Consider the following 17,462-nt stretch of genomic DNA (forward strand, 5'->3'; position numbering starts at 1 on the left):
TCTCCATCACAGTGGCTCCTTCCTTGCTCAGGTGCTTTTGCAGAAGACGTCCCCTTCCCCACTCTTCCCTGCTTTTCCCCTTGCCTTTTCCCAGTGGGTTTTCAATACAGTGCAGTCAGACGCTCTTTTCCATGTCACTTGGATGGACTCTCCATTTTTAGTTTCAATTTTTTCTAAGCCCCTGTCATGGTCTATAGCCAGAATGAGAGAGAAATGGCCACTTTTGGGGGCTATGACTCCCAAAACATCTCTTCTCTAATGCTTCTGGTGCAAATACCATGGCTTTGTGTGCTCGAGCTTTGGTACCTTTGTTACAAATGCACACAACGTTCCTCTTCACATAGAGGAAAATTCAAGGCTATCCTGCAAAATGTTTGGCTTTCTTCTTTTAAACCTAACAACAAAACCCCATGATTTTTTTCACCTCTGTCTCTGTGCTGTGGTTTTTTCACACCTCTCTACTTAAGAGCCCCTTCAGATGCACTAAAAGGAGTCCCTGCTTCTTTGGAGAAGAGTTGGTTAAAAAGGCACAGGGCTGTGAAGTGGAGATGGGTCTATGGGAGCTGAGCAAGGCTGAGCCAAGCCAGAGGAAAAGGCAGCATCGGCTGAAGTCAAGGAGAGGTAAGGGCCTGGAGGGATAGGGGAGGGAGGGCTGCCGGAGCCTGTCCTTCATCGACTGAATAAACAACCCACATAGCAATAACAATAAATAATTTTATGAGGAGTTAGATAAGCTTTTAAGGGGAAAAATGGTAGGGGGTGTTACTGCAAATTGAGGAGGAGAGCAGCTGAGATGGGTTTCCCTGTTGCCGTCTGTCCTCTATTTGGCAGCAGCTCGTTTGTGAAAAAAGCAATCAAGAGTAGTTTATGATGCTAAGACATTTCAATGACTTGCACTCAGTGAAAATCATTGATGTTTCTGCTTTAGCTAGATTTTGTTGCTTGCAGTTGAAAGCATTTCACTGCCTGAAATCCTATTTTGTTAAACCTGGCAATGAGTAAAATCACAAGTTCCTTAAGGAAATTCTCTGGGCTTGAAAGGGAATGTGTTCATTACCCCTGCAATTAGCAGGAAAGCTCCACCTGGACAGGGCACTCAGTCCTTTCTGATTCCCCTCCTCACAGCTCCCTTAATCACCAGGTGCCATTCAGATTGTAGATTGCCATTGTTTAATGCATATTGTAGAAAACTCTGATTACGTGTCACTGTGAAACACTCTGAGAGCTGGGCCGTAAATATTTCCATCAACTTGTCTCTACCATCCCCAGGACTCCGCTTCCTGCAATACAGCTAATCCCTCAAAATGCAGTTTGGGTTTTGGTTTCTGTGGAGCTGACCCATATGCAAAGGAAATGTTACCTTGGGAACAAGGTTAAATGATAGGCTTACGGACCTACTCTCTTTTTTTCCCCTTTATTTTATGATGGAAATGTAAGATGTTGTGAATGGTTCATCATAACATATGCCAGCAGAAGCATGCCAAAAATAACAATCTGAAGCAGCACACGGTATGTAACGCTTGCATACTTCTCCGAGAGTTAGAGATATCATTGAAACAACACATGTCAGATGCTATTACTGTCATATTGTTGGGGCCATCTGTTAGAGCCCAAGATCAAGACCTGCTGCTTTCCCTGGAACAGCAGCTCCACAAAGGACTGTGGCAAATTAAACTAAATCCACTCAGGCCTGGGGAGTTCATCTGAGGGTTTTGCTTGTTTTATTTCAAGATTTCATCAGGGATAAAACCAACAGTATATTTTGGATATTGCTCCAGGGGAAGTCTGGGGAAAAGCTTTTTAATTCTTTTTTGTTTGTTGTGGGTTTTTTTGAGGGACTAAATAGCAGGTGCCAGATAAGGACTGAATTGTCAGGATAGGATGTGTACATTTGCACCCACAGGTGTGCTTCTTGAGAAAACATGTTCATAAATAAAGTTCACACAAATGTGCACATGCAATTATTTGCAGCTAATAAACAATAATTTGATAGCAACCTGCAGTTGTGTATGACAACCGATTAATGCAGTTGACTACACAGACACAAATTTTCAAAGCAAAGATGTTAGAAGTGGCATATGGAATTTGGATGCCATATCCTCCTGGTGGTCTTCAAAATCTCAGCTAGAATACCTGTAAATCTGTTTATTATATATAAGATGAAATTCTATATAATTTTGAATCCGCAGGAAGTTTTGCTACTGACAGTAGTGGGCTGGATTTCACACATACGCTTACTGTATCATTATAGCTACTCACACACATCTATACATATACATATAGATATGTGTTTTCAATAGTATTAACATAATGGCACAGCTTTTAGTTCTACTGCATTCATATAAGTTTACGTAATGGGCTTACATTATGTTTTACTGATGTGTTTCATAACAGTTTTAAACAACGTCCTTACTGACACCAGAACACTGAAGAATTAACTGTATTGATGTGGAAGATGGGAAGTCTCTGTTATAAAGACAGACGTGGTTCAAATGCCATGGCGTGGGAGTAGTTTTCAAATGTAGGTAAATGACATCATCGATCTGGAATATTTTTGCGGAGGTTTTGTTTTGCTGCATGTTGGTGAAAGACTTGGATCCGGCTTCTACCCATTCTGCACTTTCCAGTTAGTGGGGGATCTTGCACCACAAAAAGCCTCCAAAGGTTTGCTTCAACTCTGATGCAGAAAGAGCTTCTGCTTTGAAATCTCAGGCTGTGCTGCAGCATATAGATACTTTTTCTACGGACTCAGGATGCACGTTCATCATGAGAGCCTCCTTCTGCTCCCATAGGAGTCCAGCATAAGGGGGTATGATAGCAGGAGAGACCTCCCCAGGGAGAGCACGGGAGAGAGCTGCAGGGAGGAGGAGGCTCAAAGCTGGTACTGAAATAGGGAGGGAGCAGCAGGGAGATCCCTGTTACTCTGCAGGGCAGGAGGGAGATGTGTGGGAAAGAGAGAGGACTGCTGGCAGCACCTCGTTGTCTGCCTGCTGGCTGGTTCTGTGTTTTACCCAATGATTGTTTCATGTAAAATCTGTGGATGGTCCTTAGAGCTGGGGTAGGATCCAGGTCCCCATTTCCAGGAGAGCACTCTCACTGGCAGGAGAGAGACTTGAAGTTTATTAACTGTGCCTTCAGGGCCTGGGGAGGGAGCTTTTGCTTGCGGAGGTCAGACTCTGGGGAGAGAACGGTAACTTTATGCTCACAGCAATTTTATAATCTACTGCTGTTCTTTCCTTTGGGTCTCTTGCAGGAAACTGGTGTCAGAAAGATGCTGCTGCAGCTGTTGCTGGCGAGGAGGAATGATCCCAACTGCAGCACCCTCTTATACACATACCACTGTCTGGGGATACTAGCAGTACAAACTGATTATGCAGTGCAAAAGTACCTAACAACCTTCTATTTATTTCCTTTGCAGGAGAAATTCCCCAGGTAGGTCTCTGTCATTCCTCCCAGCCATTTTTACTCATTGCAGTGTTCAATGGGAAGTGTTTGAAATACATTATTGGAAGCCTTGTTTAATTGAAATGCATTGTGTCCAAACTAATTTGGAAGAGCCAAGACTGATTTTATGACACATTGGAAAACTCTTGGGTCCTTGGAGGAGGGAAGCAAGGTGGAACTGAAAGACGGCGTGGCAGTTTTGGGGCCAGGCAAAGGGCATGTTGTCGAACCACAGGTAGTGTGGAGCTATTTGTCACCCTTGAGAAGAGCTAGCCTAAAAGAGAAGCTTCCATAATATGAAATAACCTCCCCTCCCCTCCCTCTCTGGGTTTGATCTCAGTGTTATTTGGGGTAGAAGCATTTTTCTGATTTTGAAATTTCTGCCAAATGACAAGCTCCCAGGACAGGGCATTTCAGCTCGGTGAGACTGATGTTCTTGTCACTTTTACTGCCACCTCCAGCATGAACGGGCAGCGATGCCAATTTCCCCGAGCAGCTGCTGACACCTGCCACCAAATGGGGCTCTGAGGGGATCCGCTAGCAGACTGGTGAGGGGCCACGCAGCTTGCAGCATCACCAGCCTGGGGCAGGTGTGCCAGCAGCCAGGACGACCAATCTCAGAGGGCTGTATTGGATTGAGCAAAAGCTTGAGATGCATTGACTGGCACATTTCAGGTTGCAGAGGGCGGTATTTTTTGACTAATCTTTATTTTGACAGCACGTTCAAACAATTCTGAAGCCCCTCTCCACAATTCCCACAACCGAAGTGCTCACGTTCCCTCTTTCATGCACTTCAGATATGCTCTCCAATTTCATTTAATATCCAGCCTGCATGTGACCAGAAAAGCTCTTGAAAATAGGTCCACTTTTAAGGTCATGGAGAAAGAACAGTCAATACTTTAACGATCTGACCAGCACTGAGGCAATTCCTATATATTTCATAGTAAGTGGTAATAGAAAACTTTCATAAAGAAACCCCTAAACCATCCCAAACTGTGCTTTCCATGAATGAATTCAAACACAAAAACTGCCTGCCTGTGATCTGCAGGAGTTCAAACCCAAGATGCGTCAACATGAGTGCCGTGTCCAATCTCAGTCATAATGACACAGGGAGAGACTATTGCTAGTCCCACTGACAGGCACTAAGTAACTCCTTGCTGGAAGAGGTTTGTTCAGTCCCAGCAGGGAAAGAGGCAGCCCCACTGCAGAGGCTATCCGATTATGTGGATTTTTCAGAAAACGCTGTAAAAACATTTCCTTCGTGAGCCTGTACTTGAGCTATATATCTCTAGTGATACAATATTTTTGTTCTGCGTGGCTTTTGCGGTATTTAACAATGTGGCAGGTTTCAAAAAACTGGTGATTGAAAGATTAAAATGCGTAGTGTAGAAGGTGGCAGAAGGATGATTGGTTTGTTTGTTTGCTGTTTTCTTGCTTGAATTTTCCTTAGGTTAGAAGTGGGCAGAAGAATTCAACTAAACCAAAATGCGTTTTTTCAATGGTGAGGAAATATAGGCTTCCTTGTTTACACTGGGAATATTCTTTAATGAAGACAGCCCTTGAAGTAATAGTATATATGGGGGAGGCTGGGGCTGCAGCTATTTCTCCTAAGGGAATTGTGAATTAATATGTGTTCCTCTCTTTCCCTCTCATTTCCTTCGGTTGGTAGTAAAAAGTATATCCATACTGTAGCTTCAGTCCGTGTGGTTTAATATCCTAGACAGATTCCCCCTCGGGACGTAGCAGAAGTGGGGAGAAGGAGTATATTTAAAAAAGGAGATGGTTTGTCAAGAATTAAAGAGCATTTTGGTCAAAACAAGACCCCTGAAACACAATAGATGCAATAGAGAGGATTTCAAATATGTTGTCTAGCAATTCTGTGCTGCTTTTGCTGCACCTTATGGTTTCTGGATTCAGAGGCAGAAAAAATACAGTCTGCCTTACCGAGCCATGGTGTTGTAAGAAATGAAGAGTGCCAAATATCCTGTGTCTGCTAATGGCTGTCAGTGGGTCCTTGGGGAGAGAGTAAGAGAAGCCGAGCAAGCCTCGAGGGAGCCTTGCCAGCACCCGGCGCTGGTGGCCCAGCTCCCGAGAGCTCTGCCTCTGCAGTGGGGAGCATCTCTCCTGCCCAGGGAGCTGCTGTGCCAGCGCACACCTGCCTTTTGGGGCTGCTGACCCTCACCCCCCCCCCTTCCTCTGCCAATGCGGGGACCCTACCCAGGAGCTTTTTGTGCCTTCAGAAATGTGCTGCTGTGCTTCCCCCTTGAAGGGCAGCACTGACAGAGGAGGCAGAAACTGAGCCCCTTTTTTGGCCTGAATTCTACCCGCTTTAGTTCAGAAGAAGTTGGCGCCTTCTGCTGTGCCAAATGCCTGTTCCTAGAAAGCACACGGTCACAGAGCCATTTAATAGACTTCTCACATTGCTGGGGGGAAGCCATTTATTTGTTTTATCTGCTTTTTCCCCTGGGGAAGTAGTCCAAAGCCTGAAGTGGCATCAGGGAAAGCTAGGGGAATACTGACAGTTCTCGTTTTGCAAATTGTCAAATGAACCCATTTCCCACCGTTGCTGGTAATGTCTTTCATGATGCCTTTAATGAAATTGTATTGACATATTTATGGCCTAATAAAATTAAAAAAAGATACCCTGGAAAAGCAGTTTTCAGGAGCTGAAATATTTTAATAATGGTTTTGTAAATGATTTTGATTTTTTTTTTAACTTTGACAAAAGGAACTGTGGATAATTCAAAACCACTAATGAAATGGTCTCTGGACTGTGCCATTTAAATCCCCTAAGATGTATTTTCTGCTGCCTCTCCTTTAAATTTGATGCCCTTCATTTTTAACATCTATGGGGAGCTGGCTACAATGTGTTGTATCTTCTTCCCACATAGCCCATTTATCCGCTATTCTATTTTCCTTCTCTCTTCTCACTGGGAAAACAGCACTTTGACATACCATTTTATGATTTATACTTTAAAATACCCACCTGATCCAGTTTTATTATGTCCTCAGTTGTTGAATTCAGAGTGAGTTAAAGTAGGGACTTTAGCATCTGTTTTGAAATTGTTAGGGATGAGCCAGAAAATTTTGTAACGATTCTGATGAGCATCTGTCAGTTTTTTCATGGGGCAGTGGTGAGAGCTTCCAGATAGACTGTCATGTCTGGTGGATCTGGATCTGGACATTTCCTAAACCTGGCACCCAATCTGTTAATTGTGCTCATTTGCTTGAGTGCAGTTCTGGGTTTAGTAATAGATGACATGTAATTTGTTTCATAGTTTTTTCTTTTGTAAACTCATAGAATGAGCCTGACTGAGAGCTATGTCTTCTCACTTCACTTGTATGAGTCGGGCAATTGCTGTATCCAGCTCAACTAACATCTGAATTTGCTTACATGAAAAAAAGGCTATTGGTTCTATCCCAGAGGTCACAGCAGACTAAGAAAATAAAGGTCATGTTGTATCTTGAATTCAGAATGTACAGATGTTATATGAAGATAAAATCTGAAACCCAGAAGGGAAAGGAAGACATATTTGCAGCTATACTATGTATATGTAAATGGTAACAGATGATTTACTGCTGGAAGAGTGTGGTATCCCTTTTTTCTTTTAACAAAACAATGTCATAAAAATAGGCAAACAAGAAAAAAACCAAAATGGACCAATGAATTACAACACATACTCAATCACTCTTAAATATGAGACTGGGGGAATATATGCTAGTTTCTTAGGATATGGCCAGTAAATATATAGACCCTTAGTGGCAAATCTGGCTTCTCAGAACATTAGTTCCTATATCACAGATGAAAATAAGGATATAAACTTCAAAAATAAAGAAGAGGAAACAATACATATACCCATGAGATCTATGTATAATCCAAATCAGTTGTCTGCAAGAGAGTTAAAAAATACTTTATGCATTCAGGGAATACAGCTTTCCATCAGAGAAATAAAATAGATATATCTATAATGTATCAGCGCTGGTCTCATATTTCCTTTCTTTGGGGTTTACTCTGATTTGATTTCGTAGTGGCTGTGCTTTCCCCTTTGAAATTCACCATCCTTAGCTCAGATGTAGGGACGAGGAACATTTCAGAGGCAGAAATCTTGGCACAATTTTTGCCCATGTTGTAATTTCATTCTGTTTCACATTTTCAGTCCCCTTCTCCGCCTGCCGTGACTTCTGGCTTGAGCTTGGGCTGAGTAACTGCAGAGTTCATCGTGTTTGAGACACGGCGAGTGCAGAGCTAATACATCATTTCATCCTCCGCGGGGTGGGGGGAGACATGTTGTCGAGGAGTACAAGGAGTTTGGCCCAGTTTTTCAGCAAAGACGTGCGTGATACCTTTCAAAGTTTTATGAAGGAGTTGCCTTTTAAAGCCACTTGTCTAGAAATCAAAGTGTGGCGCTCTCAGACATATTTATCTATCTCCTGTTTGTATTTATTATTGGCTAACTTCAGGAGGGTGGCTGCAATGGCTTATGTACTTAGATAAGAGCCACGTTTAGATATGGGCAGCTTTTCTTTTCATTTCATTTGATCTTCTGAGAAGCAGTCCCTCTGTGCGCTGATGCCTTTGGTAGGACTGCAGATGGAGAGCGGGGTCACCTGTAACCTCATCCGTGATCTCACTGCTGCAAACAGACAAGCAGTGCACACAGTTTTACCTGAGAATTAAGGCTGCCCAAATACATTTCTTGACAAAACCACAAAAGTGCAAAGAAATCCTAAATTGAGGCAGCATTCAGGGCTCTTGCTAGAGGCCCCTCCAAACATTAGCCAAGTGCTGCTGCAGCTCAGTTATACCATCACACCAATGACCTTCTCGGCACACTCACCTTTAGTGCAGCAATGCTGTCACTGTGTGTAGTCAAGAAAGAAGAATGATGTTGTAATGCACAGATTTAAAACTTACAGTATTTGACTAGACACTGATGCATTGAATCTTAAAATCATAAATTTTACCCTAAAAGAAGAAAACCAAATCAAGCTGATAATTTCTGCATATCGTACTTTACCTAAAACTCACGCTTCTAATATGTTTTATTAAAATATATCATGGTTTTTAGAGCAATGGATGATTCACTGTTAACTGAAACCACATGCAAACTCATACTGAAATCTACCTGTTCCCTGTTTCTTGTTTATATTCATAATATAAACTTAAGTGACTGTAGTCTCCAGGTGTCAGTGCAGGTTGTTCTGTTCAGTCTCACGAAGAGAACAGAAGCTCAGACAAAGTGAGCGAGTTCCCTAAGGTCACATGTGGTGTCTGCAATAGGAACAGGAGCTGTGCTGAACTTCTCCGGTAGATCATTAAATGCAAGGTTGTCCTGCCGTGTCTTTGCCAGAACAGGGTAACAACCAACCAGGATATGAGAATGTTTGTGGTTTAGTGTTTTGTCTGTGTTTGAAGACTGGTTTATGATGAGATAATCCAATGTGCTTATGGAAACTATTCATGATTTTCATAGGATCGTAAGAGCATTGGAGCAGACTTGCAGTCCTGTGTCCTGTCTTCTGTGCCTCAAAAGCAGGTGAAGCAATTCTGCAGCAAACAGGTGTAGGACTTGTCTCCCTCATGATATCTCATCCAAGTCTCAAATAGAGACCTGCATAACCTTAAAGCAACACTTACATACTCATAGAAGAATATGTTTTGAACTGTGATATACGCTTAGCCTCAATTACAGGTTGAGGTGCTGAATTTCTCTGGTCTTTATTTTATAAAATGTCTTCTGGCTCTTGTGACACAGAAATACATAAAACATAGAACAGAACACAAATATAATTTAGCAGCATGGATTAGAAGCCCATACAAACTGGAAGCAAGTCAGTCAGTTGTCACCTCTAAAAGGTATGGAATTGATTTTTTTGGCTGAATGGTATAAATATTCTTAGAGGTATTCTAAGGATGATTTTAAATGATGGACTCATAAACTAACAGACTCGGTAATGTATGTGTACATAAATTTACTCAGTGTGTAGTGTATTTCTCAGTAATTTGCAAAGGTTGCTCTATGTCCTTCTCAGAAAATACAGTGGTTTAAACTTAGCTGTTAGTTAAAATTTTAGTGCAAATTTAGAACTGATCTATTCTGATGTCTACTAAATTCTATATTGTTTATTACTTTGTCTAACTAATTAGTGACCTGATTGTACTCCTGATCCATTTTAGTGGTGAGACCAATGATGTCTTCTTGTTATTGATGTCTTAAATGTGTTTCAGGCTATATCAAAGGGCAGTACACTTTTCATTTCATATGGAACTTCAGTGATAACACTCTGCAGGTTTTCACAGGCTTGATCATCATGTTGGAGAAAAAAGTATCTTTTTCTTGCATGCTGTTTTGTTTGGAAAGTTGATAATACACAAGAAAATGAAGATTTATTTTCTTGCACTGAAGTAAATAGCAACCATTTGATGAATCATTGCAGAATGTGTAGTAATTCAATTTCACTCTTCAGTCAGTTTGTTTTAAATAAAAATCTTGCACAGTTCCTTACCAGTGTTTCCTATGTAGCTTTGCCTTTTATAGGGGATACTGGAGAGTCAGCAACAGAGGCTTGTTTGTTCTTTTGATACATAAAAGAGGAATTGTACTGCAACACAGTTTAGGAAAGAAAGGTAACAGTGCAAGGAAGCTCAATTTGAAGCCATGCCTGGCTGTATAAACTTCACCTTTATTCTTCATTATCCACCGTAGAAGGTGAAGTGTCTTTGTGTTTGTTAAATCATTGGCCTCGGTCTTACAATTGCCATTCAGGGTCTGCAGCCATGACATTGCAGCTGTCTGTGAAGCTGAATTCAAATCACCCGTACTCTGGCTCAGAAGGCAAATGAAGGGCTTGGGTCAACTGATGGCAATATGTGGAACAAGAATTTAACTGGTTGCCTGAGGGTAAAGGGTTTTGTATTTGCTTATCGATCCCCTGAGCCCCCCAGGCTGGGCCACATCTCCTGGTGAAAGCCAAACTTTGCTATGGATCTGAATTGATCTAGCTAATGGAGCTAGACCTCACCACCTCCAACCTTTCCTGGTCCTCCCTGTCAGACTGGACTGGGCATTCTCCTCCAAACTGCACCTGGGTTGCCTTTGCTGAAACCCGTGAGCCAATGCTTATTGCATAGCTCCTTTTTAAGTATCCCCGCTTTAGTACCCTCATCTTACATTTCCAGCCCTAACATTACAAGCGTGAATTCTCAAATAACAAACAGAAGTTTTCTCTCCATGTAGACTTAGTACACTATGGCATCTGTAAATACTTTCTTCTCTCCCCTGTGAGTCTAGAATAATACTGTAGCATGTACAGGTAGGCTCAGGGCAGGAATCACCAAGTTCCTACTCAAATTAGGAGCTCTCTCCTGTGTTTGTTGTTGTTTTAGTGGAACCTGTAGTTTCTTCTAAAGGAATGCCTGCTCCTCATGACTCTTCTCAAAAATCTCCCTGAGATTTTCTATGGGATAAGTTGTCTCTAAAATATCTTCACGAGTAAAGTTGGTAGAGTATTTCAGGTATGTTCCTGCAGAGACTGTAGAACCATTCCAGGAAAGGGGTCGCCTGGATCTGCTGTCTAATAACTCTTCATCTGTCATAGAACTTAGCATACTAGGAGAGGATGAATAAATTGCTCTCTGTCACCTACCAGTAGAAATTTATCTTCACAGCTTCACTTTAAAAAGAAAGCAGTTCCCCTAAAATGTTAAATTGATGTTCCAGCTGAGAAAAATAACAGTAACTTTTGAAAGAGAATTTGATTTTTATACTCTTCTGGTTTAATAGCCAGCAGCCTTAGGTATCTGCAAATATATCCTGAATACATAATCAGCCTATGCTGAAACCAGCACAAGTTTCACATATCTCTTGTAAATACAACTCCTAAGAAGGGTACTTGCACTACAGCAATACACAGAAATCACCACATGAACTTATGAAGTGCTCTGAAAACGTGCCTTTAAAGGGTAGTGCTTTCAAGTAAATGACATTCTCCAGTTTTGTAATCTGTCATGTGGATAAATGCCTCATTTACCAATCGGGAGGGGACCACAAAGCTTCGTTGTTGTAAAAGTTTGATTTTCCAATTCTTGGGACTGGAAAATAAAATACAGATTTGTCCTAGCCTTGTGGCAGAATTGACAAATCATTAATTCCATTGATTCTCACAGCAGTGATATTTATCAAACTGAAATCCATTTGTATTAGCGAAAAAGGTTACATGCCATGGCATGGAAAGCCCTCTTCTTGTGCTCTTGCTTTTATACTGTGATCTTTTTTTCTTTAAAGCACTGGGTTGTACCTAGAGAGGTAGATTATGAACCCTCCTACTTCTTCTCGCCCATTGAACTCAATGCACTTTATGTCAAAATTGCAAATACACCAAGTGTTGTGGAACAAAAACGTCTGCCAGTCTTCAGATGGATTTGCGAGGAGCAAAGGCCTGCGTGCAGCTGGCCAACCTGCGGCACCTCTCCCCCCCGCAGCCTGCAAACGTCACTGATGCAAAGGCCTTTTGCAGGGTGTCAGACGAGGAGCACATTTCCTTGATTTCACGAATAAAACACTCTGATTCCTGCTTGGATGGGCTTGCCCCCCGCCCAGCAGGTTTTTGACCCTGGCTGGTGTAAATCAGCAGAGCTGCAGCTGGAGCAGTAGTGGTTTACACCGCTGGCGATGCCGGTGGCGAGTGCTCTGCTGCTGCGGGGAAGCACTGCGCTTCCACGGGAGCTCAGCCTCTGAACGCCGCAGAGGCGCACGAGAAGAGGGGGGTTAAGGGAGATCCTGATTAAAGTTCCATTTACTGACGCTCTTCACCAATTTATATCCAAGTGCTACTTTGCTAATTAATGACTGCTCATGAAATGCCATGTGTCAGCAATGAATCACTTACTTTTGTTGCACTTCAGTAGTGTATGGCTAATGAGCAAGGACAACTCATATAATTAAAGCCTAAAATAGCCCTGTCGGTAGGACACAACCAAGTGTTTATATCTTGCTGTAGTGGGTGGACCAGACTATATCACTATCCTGTCTTTGCCTTTGCTAGTTTCACAAGAAAAAAGATGGAGGGCTGAAAAAATGTGGGGCAGTAAACGTTTTTTTTGACTGTCATAGTACGAGGAATTGAATTGTATTTTAAAAGAACTAAAATCCTGCCAGTTACCTGTATCTGGAGTAACCTTAAAATAAGAATGTCTTAATTATTGCCTCTAATGGGCCTCATCAAGCTCAAAACTAATTAAAAAATAAATAATAAGGAGAAAAAAACCTGGATGAAAGGGGGCAGTTTAGTGCAAAGTTACAGTAAAATCAGTAGTTTGGTGCTCCACAGCTGCAGGTAGCTATGAAAACTGAGAGAGTCAAGCCCTCTGTGACTGTACGTAGGCAGCTGTTCATACTTCAAGCAACATCTTGAAAAATCTGCAACTGGACCAGTAAACCAGTAAATAGCATTTCTCCTGCTTGACCTGGTCAGTGCTAGCACAGCTGGGATCTCATATTTTCATTCATGAGAGGTGAGACCAAGTCTTTGAAGAGCGTTTAGTCCGTCCATGCACCCTGCACCCCTTTCCCCACAGTGTTATACATTGCAGTCTGAACCACTGAGGTGGTCCACTCGTTTTCCCCACAGGAGGGAAGAAAAATCTTATTTCTGAGAGAGTAAGTACCCCACTATTAGCCAAAGTACCCCATATTAGTAGTGACATGCACAAATGACATAAGGCAAACTGTTTCCCAGATTCGGCAGTAGGAAAACTGAATCCCATCTCCTCTGCCAAGGGATAAATCTGTCTCTTGTGGACCCGCTTATTCTGATGAGCATCAGGAGGGAAAGGGAGGAATCTATGCAGTCTATATTGAAAAGATGAGACAAAAAAGAAAGACATTATGGAAGGGATGGGCAGAAGAATGGACTTTTTATTTTAGTGTTTTGGATACAAAATATTTCAATGTTTAGGAGTTTAAGTTTGCAATGAAAAACAGTTTTATGAAAATATTGGCACAGCCTCGAACATCTTCCTCCCACTCCCTTTTACACAAACCTATTTGGAAACTCAAGTTTCTGTGAAGGAACAAAAAGCTTGATCAAAAGTTATGGCCGCTCCTGCTGGAGAAAGCAAGAGGTTACTTTTCCAGGAAAAGAGCAATGAGGGTGAACATCCATTTTCCTTGGAACAGGTTCTGAATACTTTCTCAGTGTGAGCAGACCCTATCTTTCTGTTCAGCGGTAAGAACAGCAACAGCTCTCCCATTATTGCTAGCACGACAGATCTAGGTTTGTCCTTGTTATTGTCTGTAGCAAGCACTGGGTAGACCCTTTGTATTGGCCTCAGACGGAGGCTTAAAAAAATCCCATGAAATGAGGATCTTTTCTGAAATGACTTCTACAAATTCTCAGAAACCTTTGTGAGTGCCTGACAAAAGCCCTCACTCTGGTGTATAAAGCACAGTGGGATTGCCAGCTGTGTGTTTTCACAGGCTTGTTTAGGAAAAACGCTCAACTCAGGTTGAGTAGGGAAGACCTGAATCTCCTTATTCTTGAAAAAACTGCAGCCCTGCCCACCTGGCCTTGCTTAAATGTTAAACTACAAAGACACATGTGCTGCCTGGATCTTGTCCCCTTCATGGTCCCCCCTGTGATGTCCAGTGACATCCTGACACTGGACAGTTCCCCAGTGATAAATTGGGGACCGATTCCTCTTGTCAACATCTGCTCTTCCATGTTTGTTTAGCTCTTTGGATGCTGTTTGTTTGCATCAACAAGACTACAGATAACCACCCTCCCTCTGAGCGGTGAGATTGTGAGAGAAGACCTTGGATGGAATTAATTTAGATATTTTTGGTCTCTTGATGTCCCTTTTGGGTAAGTCAAGGTTCTGTATAACTGCAGAGTGGAGGCAGGGATAAGAGTATGAGACTGTCAGAGCATCTGCAAAATGGGCACTTCATGTTTTTAAAAAACATGCACTGTTGTGGAACAGAAGCGTAATATATGCCATTAACATTAGTGTCATTGAGCAGCCTCTAAATTGCAGATTGGTGGGAAAAAATTGATATGAAAATGTAAACAAGAGAAAATGAAAACTGTAATAAGCTCTCTGCATAAGAAGGGTAATCTACAATTAAATATAAAGGCTAAACTGAAACAATGTGAAGGATGAGACATATTTCCTATTTTAAAGCTAAGACTGATGCTCTGTCTCTAACCCCCAAAGCTGTGACAAAAACTTAATGGTGTGAAGCAGAGACACCATGTCAGACTTCACTCTGCATTCCTGGCTCTGGATGATTTATCACTTGCAGCCATTCTGTTTGCTATTAATTAAGTACAAAACTTATTTTAGTAAGTTAGCTTGGCTGTGCTGCATCCCCTTTTGAGCTTAGTTGAAAGTGAAAACAAAAGGCCTCTATCGCAGCTGCTGCAAATTCACGTTCCAGTTGTACTCCTTTGCATGTGCACACTCATAAAATGAAAAAAGGCAGCCTCGATTCTCTGCTGTAGGTGCTCCAACACTTCTTATAAATGTGGTTATAAAAGCTGATTACTTCTCAACAAATAACCTGCATGTATTATAACATAGCCACAAAGATGGATGTGATCTGGATGGTATTACCAGAGAATTCTGTCATTTTTTTTTCCCTGACAGCAGACATACGGGCTTCACTTTATGCTTTGGAGGACAATGAACTATTGACCACCAAATGATGGGAGAGCGACGTTCAGCGCTGAGAAGGTCCTGGGAAGTGCCCTCTGGGAGAGAGTGCTCAGCAGTAGAGGTATCTCTTGGAACTGGAGCTGACTACCACCCAGGCTCTCTCTGTAGCTCTGACTGCTTTGGAAATGTCAGTAATGTCAGCCAAAATGGGAGGCTTGTGAGAGAGGAAGACAGAGCATCTTGCTGAGCTACGGCAATAGCAAATTTGTGTCTGAATGTGAGTTACCACTGCCTACTAGCACAGCTTTCAGAGTTGAGTGGAAAACGCACCCACCCCTTTATACAACTTTCCTGGTGACACATCCCTACTCTGCTGGGAACTTGGATAGACACATACCTATGGCAAGGAGCTGGTTTTTTCTCAGCTCTGTTGAGAATGGTTTCCTGCTCCTCCTGTTGCGTCAGAGTAGTGCTGGTCACCTTCTGTTTCTTTCCTTTGTTTCCTTCTACCCACAGAATATGAGAGTATCCCCCCATTTTCTTTTTCTTAATGGCAGGTAGGAAGAATGAAAGATAAACCCCAATAAAGGCAGCCCCAGGGTCCCTGAGTAATTGGATGTCTTGCAATTCAAACTATGCTGGAATACAAAATACAAAACTGATGACTGATGTGGCTTTTTGTTCTCCAGTCAGCCGATTATAAGGTAAATGCTTCCTTTTTTATTGTACAGTGATGATAAATTGAAGACAAGATGTGTTTGGGTGATGCAGGGGACCAGACAGTATTCCAATGCAGGATATGGAGGATTTTGTCCCTCTGGGTGTCTGAAAGTCCCACTGAGCCCTCCTGTCAGAGTCCCTGCGTGGCTGGGAGATGTGTAGCATGGATGAGCTGAGAAGGGACACCGTGGCCACAAGAAAAGGTGTGTTTTAGATACCACAAGTGGCTTCCAGTCCTTTCATCTGGGCTGCAATTGTACAAATTGTACCTGTTCTTTCCTCTGAGGATCTCGAGAGTTCTGCTGCAACCCTTCTCCAGCGTAGCGATGCTGCGCAAAGGTGAAATCTAGTTTTTATTCAGGATACAGTGATTTAAGCGTTCCCGTCTAATTCCACGCTGAACGGCTGTTTGGCAGCTCCTCATGCTGAACTTCTGAGGAGCCAGCCCGCAGCAGGCGCTCAAGGTGCTTTAACTAAACACTCTGCTCCTGAAGTCATCCCTAAAATTTAAGTAAGCCAGACAATCCTTCAACTCCCACTTCAGCTCACTAAGAAGCGTGGGTCCCTGTGAGCAGCAAACACAGCACAGGATACCTTGTACGTAGTACCATCTTTCGTATGCTGGTTTTAACAGCTCTCTGAAAAAGAAGTTCAGTTACAGTTTGCCTTGGGAGAGGCTTTCTTCTGAGCTGCATGAACCCTCCCAAGCCCCGTTTACAGGACAGGGTCTGCCAGGCTTTGATGGTTGCTGGAGGAGGTCCAGCCCACGGAAAAGTGTCACCAGCTCCAGATCCTGCTGGAGGGGCCAAGAGGCGCATGTGCGATGAGTGCAAAGAAGCACCTGGGGGCTTCAGAAAGACAACACCGCACACAGAGAGGTAATCTTAATTAGTCTTATTGCTACTAAACTCTTAACAGAGTTTTCCAGAGCCAGAATTGGTTGCTTTTCTGAAAGTAAGAATTTTAGCTGGTTGAAATGAGGATACATGATGGGAGAAATTTAGTCTTGATGGAATATTCTTATAAACATTTTATTATTACTTTTCACATTGAAGTGTCTCATTGTGTCTCATGAGAACCTTCGTTAGACATTTTGACATACTTTCTATTCAATTCAGAAATTTACAGAGTGGTTTTAATGAAGTTCAAATAAACCCAGTATGAATACTGGGATACAAAACAATTATTTTGTTCACAAATCAAGAAGAAAAACAAGCATAAGCCTATCTGAAGATTACAAAGATAATGTCAAAGAAAATAAAAAGATAAAAGAATGAGCACAGCTATCATTCCCTTGAATATTGTGAAATGTGTTTTATGACATTTGGCTGTAATCACAATTAGCAATACTCAGGGCTGTTTGCTTGGCTGTATGTGCAAATCTGTATGTGTGTATATGAGAGAGTAATAGTGGCTGTACAAATTCATTTTCTCGTGAAGATCTGATTGCTTCACCTGTTATAGTCTGTCTACATCCTATATTCCCATCAAGTGTTGCCCATTAATTCACAGAATGTAATTGAAGAATGAAAATAGAAGAGCACAAAATGTCTGATTTATAGACTGAATTGGTTATGCCCAGTGATTTTTTTTTTATGCTGGTTTAAATATTCTGTTATTAAATTGATTAAATAATTAAATG

General features: G+C 42.0%; 1 long non-coding RNA gene across 1 annotated transcript in view; it reads left to right on the plus strand.

The window, feature by feature from the left end:
• The first annotated feature begins 392 nt into the window (after nt 1-392).
• LOC140652645 (uncharacterized) overlaps nt 393-17,462 on the plus strand; it is a 37,795-nt gene continuing 20,725 nt past the window's right edge. Inside the window, exons 1-6 of the long non-coding RNA XR_012042897.1 lie at nt 393-621; nt 2,395-2,521; nt 3,254-3,432; nt 14,177-14,307; nt 15,092-15,377; nt 15,658-15,804. This is a non-coding gene — a long non-coding RNA (uncharacterized lncRNA). The remainder of the gene's footprint in view (nt 622-2,394; nt 2,522-3,253; nt 3,433-14,176; nt 14,308-15,091; nt 15,378-15,657; nt 15,805-17,462) is intronic.

The sequence above is a fragment of the Ciconia boyciana genome, chromosome 1 (assembly GCF_034638445.1).
Source record: "Ciconia boyciana chromosome 1, ASM3463844v1, whole genome shotgun sequence".
Classification (NCBI taxonomy): domain Eukaryota; kingdom Metazoa; phylum Chordata; class Aves; order Ciconiiformes; family Ciconiidae; genus Ciconia; species Ciconia boyciana.